This window comes from Xiphias gladius, chromosome 19 (assembly GCF_016859285.1).
Source record: "Xiphias gladius isolate SHS-SW01 ecotype Sanya breed wild chromosome 19, ASM1685928v1, whole genome shotgun sequence".
NCBI lineage: Eukaryota > Metazoa > Chordata > Actinopteri > Istiophoriformes > Xiphiidae > Xiphias > Xiphias gladius.
In genome coordinates, this window is record NC_053418.1 from 18209709 (window position 1) to 18217338 (window position 7630).

Below are 7630 nucleotides of genomic sequence, written 5' to 3' on the forward strand. Positions count from 1 at the left end.
CAAAACTACACTAAAGCACAGCCCACCATTTTGCTATTCCTAGTGGAGAGCTGTATACATGCACCCAGATTCGCCACAGTGATGTGCCGGTGCAAGGCCAATTACTGCTCAGATCTGTCCACGTGACTGAGTCATGTGATCAGCTGCCCTGTGAGGAAACAGTCTTGTCCAGGCCAAGATCCATGTTAAGCAGCTGTACCCTCAGATGAATCACATAACAGCCAACATCAAATGATATCACAATTCAACTGGGAGTGAAGAGGGAAAAAAACACATACACACATATTGAAATTGATGTGTTTTTATTAAGATCTTTGCTGTGTTGCATTGCCTTTTAGTAATATTACATCATTATGAAAGCAAGTTCAAGAGCATGATCCACTCGGTGTTGCTGTATCAGCCGGCTTTGTTGGTCTCCAGGCTCCTTTGTGGCACTGTGGTTGCTCTGCTGACGTTCATTGATAGTGACTGTGTGTGTTTTTACAGCAGTGACTTGTAGCTAGAGCTCTGATCGAGGATGGTGATGCTTAGGAAGCTGGGGTCATTGCATGAAAAAAAAAGTTAATACCGAAAAACAACATCCAGAGCCATTATTTGCCATGTCATTGTAATAGGTCTTGCCACTTACCCTAACCAGCTGCCTGAAGAGGAATACCAATAGCCCCCTTTTCCCCCTAAAGACACAGGTGGTAGCATTCTGTGGAATGGCATGTTAGAAAATCAGAGAAAATAGACGGTGGAGGAAAAAGGGAGGGGGAAGTGAGTGTGCTGGAAGAAGAGAAAAGGGAGGGAGAGGTTGATATAGGGCAGGGTGGGGCAGCAGAGAGGAAGGGTAAAGAGAGCAAGAGTGGTCAGAGAGCAGAGAGAAGGCGAGCAGGGAGGGAGGAGGGGAGGGTAGGGGAAGAAGTGAAAGGATGGAAACATGTGGGGATATTGCAGCAGAGCGGATGGTGTGAGGGAGGCAGAGTGAGAAATGTTGCCGGAAATGCTAGAGCCAGCAGTGTGTGTAAAAAACCTCACTGCAACATTTCTCATCCTTGACATCACTGACAAGCTTTCCAAACACACACAGTGGGCTTTCAGAGTGCAGGGTTGTAATATCCAAATCTTTAACACGGCTTCTCCTTTAAGATCATACTCTTTTGTTTTTCTCTCCTTCTGTAAACAAGGCAGATGTCGGGGATATTAAATTTAACCAATGCTGTAATTCTTAATTTGAAGGGTGTATGCTTTAAGATTCCCACAGCAAATACAATAAAACATGTTTGTGTGCAATGTGAACCTTCTCTGGCTCTCTCTAAGTCATGGAAGAGCCATAGTGAGAGGAGTGAAGGGGTGAGGAATGACGGATATGAGGAGAGGGGAGGAGGACAGAAGATTGTTGTGGAATGTTTGCAGTTCTGGCCAGAACTCTGCCATCTCATTTGTCAGGGCTTGACCCCAACTCTTGGGTCAAAGGTCAAAGGGAACATCTGAGGGAGACTGACTTGGCTATCACACACACACACACACACACACAGACGAGTAAACACACAAACATGTGAGTGTCTGTGAGTGTCTCCCCTTTGCTCTCCTTTAGCGGACTCTCACACGATTCAAGCTCATGCGCAGTACATCTGTATATATTATCATGTATATCCATCCTAGTCGTATTTGTTTTATTAATACTGAGTGTTATGTTGACCTCTAGCTATGAAAAGATAAGCTGCCAATTTCCCAAAAAGTGTACGGTGGCTTTTTTCCAAAAAGAAAAAAAAAAATTGTCGAAAAAGAATTTGAGTTCCAGGATGCTTGGATTCATTTCTGAGTAAAAAAAACTTGAACTTGTGCTTGATAAACACACACTCAAGTAATGTATTTAATGAAAAAACAATATCTGAACCGAGCAATGAAATTCAGAGAGGGCAGCCTCTGATAGCGGCAGTTACTTTACCTTTAATGTTATGTTCACCGCACGTATGATTAAGTACATCTAGGTTGTCACTACAGGGCTGTCATGCCAAGTAATCCCAACACTCATACTAAGCAGCGGTATCACCGTAACTGTCCTTTAATCAAACAGCACTCGCCCTAAATTACAACTCATCCCAGTGTCAGTCCTGACACCACACCAATACGTCCTGGCCGCCGTGTCGCTCTCTTCCTGCAAGGAGACACACAACACAAACCTGGTTACAAAGGGCAAAGTTAGCTCCACTGAATCAGTCACACAAACTCTCTGCTCCAAGTTTCAAATTAAAGGGAGGGTAAAGCAGGCACTGAGAATGTGGGTGGCCTGCTTCAGTGACCGACATAATTACTGGGCACCTGTTAGTCACATGACATTAAGGCGATGGCTGACGGAAGCCCCACCATGCACACTGAAAATGGTAGATTGCATTAGGTTGAGTTTTATTAATGTATCTGCCAGAGAAGATTATCATACACTTACTTCCTATGGTTGCTTTCTGGTCTCTCTCTCTTCTGCCCCCCCTGTCAGGAGACAAATTGTTCATTTTTGTGTTTAAAATGCAGTCTTCCCCCTTTTTTTTTTCTGCCCAAAAAAGGAGACAGGTAGCTCAGCAGCTGATATTCATGGCTTTGAAATGCACCTTAAATCTTACACCTTTGTCATTCTTTGGCTGGATACATCAAACAGGTGCTATGAATAATTTATCTTAAGAGTTTCACATTGATAAGGTCACAATCTGGCAGGTCTGGACACTAAACACAGGCCACCTCCACACCTTCACTCCACTGTCTTTTTACCCACATGTGCCCTCACACGCAAACACCAGAGACACACCTTTCAAATGAAAATACACAAAATCTCAAGAGGATGTTGTTCATGTGGTGGTGTGTGGGAGAGAGGGGGTGGTATCTTTTTGGTTTGATTGTTAGCTTTAATAGTGTTTTCAATTAAAAATGTCTATAAAAATATTTTTCACACAATTTGTTTTGTTATCTTTTTTAGCATAATAATAAATAATATTTCACTGTTTTTCAGCAGAGTTGAAATTAAAGTAAAACTTCAAATGCAGCGTCATGTCATTATTATGGCACAAAATACTTTCAAGGTTGCTAAATGTAAATAAATCAGTAAAGATGTTTTTTTTCACTCAAACTGCCTCTGACAGTTTGTGGAGAAAAATATTTTTCTGTTTCCTCTGTACTGATGTAAACTAGACTGCACCAGTGTGCTCAGTCATTCTCAGCTCCATGCAGCATGCTGGTGGTTCAGCTACACTACATTTCTAATTAAGCCCCTGCTGTGTGTTGATTTTTGGGAAAAGAAAAAATGGAGGAAACAAATAATGCAGTGCTGATGCGAAGCCACTCATTTAGTTACAGACCAGAATTTAAACAACCGGAGGAGTTCAACTAAAAGGGGGTCGAGCTCTGGCCCAGCGTCAGCGATCATTGCAAGACATCATAACGGACAGTATAAACAACAATCTGCTAAAGTTTCCAAAAGAGATAGAGAACACATTTGTTTACACGTTACACGCCCATATAAACTATTCTATCCTCCCTCAGCTTTTGTCAGATTCATATTTTGTTTGAGGTGCATTTACTCGCCATAAATATTGATGCCAGCATAAAAAGGTGGGTAAACTCTGGTCGCACCATCCACTTTACCACTACGACAGTGACTGGACACTTATGTCATCTTTTCTTTTTTTTTCCTCCCTCTTTGAAGGCACACAGGGAATCACTCCTCCACTGTGTTGACCCCCCCCAATAATCGCAATACTTCTTAAAATTGTTTTGCACTCTTCTGTGTCGGAGGGTAATCTCGCTCTTTTGTCGCGGAGCTATATTTCCACTGTGTGTTGTCGGATAATGTGAGGATGGGATGAAAGGTAATCTGCGTGCAGAATTCCTAAAGCTCCCTTATCCTTGTTGAATTTCTCAAGAATTCCACCTTTGCCCTCCGGTTTTCCTGAAATAAATTACTTTAAGGGTGAGATGCCTTCATGCTCCCCCGTTTGGGTCCCGGTTTTTGTGTTGCCTCCTTTATACGCAGTCAAACAGGTATTAAGTCTGATTTTAATTCACTTTATTCCTTAAGGCGGCATCTCACCCTGGATATTTCGCAGGCACTTGGGGAATAAGAATAAATGATTTTACAGACTTGTATAAAAATGGAACCCACGATATTAAAATGATGTTGTGTTGATCATTTATGATTACAATGGTGCATTAGGTTGACGCAGTGATATAAACGAGCCGTTTTTAGACCTAACCACCGGCCATGAGAGAGCCAAAAGCCCTCTGATAAAACATTTTCCCCTGTCACTTCATTTTCCGTTATGCTTAGTTTACTCCGTGTTTCACTTCAGCTGCTGATTGATATACGCTAGGCTTCCGTTCACAGTGGATCCCTAAGAAGTGCACACGCTGTTGGAAATCTGTTTCCCTTCATCTAGCGTCTGGTACTTAAAGTTTAAGTTTGGTTTTTTGGTGTACTACAAAATTACAGTGTTTGCACTGTGGAACCACGGGGGTTTGAATGCTAATGGATTTATAATCTCCGTCTCTGGGACCATCCAAAGTAATTAGCACATAGGCTCTAAAGAAACGGTTAGTGAGCAATAAAGCCATTGCCCATAGCATAAACTGACAGTCCCTCTAACTTAACTCCAACCTCAAGCCTAATTGGGAAAGTCATTGCAGTTATTCTCTTCACTTATAGTCTGGAATGCAAAAACCCTGGAAAGGGGCTTTCATTCATCACGTCCAAAGGAGAGGGATCTCAAATCTCTGGAGAGCCGAGGCCACATTCAAAATAATGAGGAAATAAACAATAGTATCTGCGTTCGAACGAAGATGATTCACAGGGTAATGCAATTTCAACAATTAAACTAAAGTCCTTTTAGAGCAAAAAGATAACTTTAAAAAAAATCATACACAATATTATGATTAAATAACATAAAGCTTAGCAGAGTTATGATATTGCACACAAAGTTATATCTACCAGGAATACACAGACTGTTGTTTGCATTTGTCGGTTTCATTTGATATGTAACTTTTCCCTGTTTAGGAGGGACACTTTGCAGTTTCCAGTAATGATTAATAGTCAGGCTGTTTTGTGAACTCTTGTTGCCTGTTAAATGCCTCGGTCTTAAATGGCTGCAGCCTATAGGCTCAACGATATTTCCACTATTTCTCATGAATGGCCTTTCCATTAAGAGCGATTAGATTATGTCTATTGAAAGTTGCTGATCCATAGAAAAAAAAAGCCAGCGGATAAAAGGCGATTTCAAGTGACCTTCTCGTCCCTTTCACACCAATCTGAGCCCCCAGAATAATTTGGGGATCAGATTTGGACAGAAAGAAGCCCCCCCCCAACACACACACACACACACACACACACACACACACTCACACACACACACACACACACACACACACACACACACACACACACCACCCTCAACCCCTCCTCCCTTTTCAGCACACAACCACTGAAAGCAACAAAACCTCCAATTCAAACATAAGAATAAGTTTTTGTTTTGTTTATTTAAATCAGAACTTTCAAAAATATGAGTGTTAGTGTTTGTTCTGTGTTCAGCGCAGTACGCACGGTGAAACATTCCGACTTCTTTTTTTTTTTTTTTCCCAAGTGCCATTTTTTAAAGTATTGGCTACAGAGGTGCTGAGAAAAGTTACACTTAACTTCACTTTAGCAACTAGGTTCCCAGTTTTAAAACCATATCAACCTGTTGTGTCTGACAGGTCGACAGCTATAATGTCATTTTATTTTGACCGATTTGATTTCAGCTTAATAATAAAAAAATAAAAAATCGTCCTTATTGCCCAACTAAAACAGCATAAATCAGTGTGCCACTGCAAGGTCACTGCTTACATGTGGCAAGCGAATGACCCAGAAGCACATTTGTAAAAACAAACATGTTGTTGAAAGAAAAACATTATTATTGTCAATGTGGCACTTTTGCTGTAAGATTGTGTACATCTACATCTTGTTTTTGTTTTATTACCAAGTGTTAAACACATTGCCCTAATGTTAATGATCCTATATGCTCGGACAATTAATAAAAAACACATAATAGAAAGTACAAATTACCATCCACAACAAATAGCCTAACAGGCAAAACCGTGTAATGGTATTATCAGTAGTTTACTTACTAAATCATAATTAACTTCATTAGGCTATTAATGAAAATAACTTTAGCGACAAACTTCCCCAAACTACACAGAATCACAGTCTAACACGTGTAAAGTTATTTTTGAGGTTTGGAGCTGCATCCTACTGCCTCACATGCTCGGTTTGACTATTAATCAGCGCCTATGTTTCAAACAAACAGCCAGGACCCCGCACGGAGACGCGTGAACGTCGCTCACAGTTCCACGAATAAAGGGCTCCATCACTTTGTTCGTTCTTTGCTTGTTGAACGATTTTAGTTCTGCTGACAGATGTTGAAGTCGCAGGGATCAGCATCAGCTGTATGTGGCCCTCCAGCCCGGGCGTCCAGAAACATAACACCCGTGTGTAAACAGGAGACGTTTGAGCAGAGGCCCCCTGGAGCAGCGACTCACCCTCTAAGCCCATGCGATGTCTTATTGACTATATGATGTGGTTATAACTTTGATATGATTACACACAATCAATAATAAACAGAACCTCGACCATTTATAAATCTCTGCTTCCGTTTGAATCATTTTAAATGCTCTGAAACGCGATCTTGTGGTCATCGGTTTTATTCTGGGGAGGTGGAGGGGGGGGGGCTTGCACTTATGACCTCAGTGTTTTCCCAACTGATGGTGCTGCTTGTTGGTTTCAGCTCTATTAGAGCTGCATTTCGCGAGTCTTATAAGGTCCCACTGTACCCGTGTTGAAAGGGGAATAACTTACTGATCATCACAGATTTGGCAAAACTGTTATGTGCTTCTTTTTTTTTTTTTTTTTAGATAAATATTTAACCAGCAAAGTCCTTTGACAAAACTTTCACACAAGGGAAATTCAAACAGTCATCGACAATCCATTCGTGGATTATTCAGTTTTGATTGAAACAGAAAAAGTGGGATTGAATTTTGCTATTCAAAGATCTCTTCATCCGAGTAGATTAGAGTATATGTAGGACGGCTGCTATGTAATGCGCAAATGAAAGATACGTAATAATAATAATGTGATTATGTCATTCTTTACATGTTTTCACTAAGTTAATACATTTTAGAGACATGCGGGTTTTGCTGGTCAAATGGGGAAAGGTAGAACTCTTGAAGAGGGAATGAAAAATAAACACGTAAAAATTATTAATTAGCATGAACTTAATGCAGCCAGGATTAAGGTCAGAGTTATTATGTAATGTTATTTTACTAAGCCGTTTGACGTGCAGTTTGTCCTGGAATAAGTTAACCTGAGCTATGTGGCTACATCATTTATCTTAGTTTTTCAGTTGTTATTACAATCCCTTTATATCAATAATGCTGCTTTGATAAATCACGTTGCATGTCATCTTACATTTCCTAACTGCAGCCTTTTCTGACACAGAGCATGTGCTTTCCCGTGCGTGAAATTTGCGTGTATCTATGTTTAAATTTATTTTTATTTTATTATGTTTCTGTGCATTTGACAGTATAATGGCTAAATTTGCACTTGGAAAATAGTGTAAAAAGATGGGCAACG

The 7630-nt window shown here is 40.6% G+C and overlaps 1 long non-coding RNA gene across 1 annotated transcript; it reads right to left on the reverse strand.

The window, feature by feature from the left end:
- Positions 1-304: 304 nt before the first annotated feature.
- Positions 305-2472, reverse strand: LOC120804931. Its single transcript, XR_005709490.1, has 3 exons — positions 2432-2472; positions 629-2143; positions 305-535 (listed from the first exon to the last, which is right to left on the reverse strand). It is a non-coding gene; the product is annotated as an uncharacterized LOC120804931 (long non-coding RNA).
- Positions 2473-7630: the final 5158 nt, after the last annotated feature.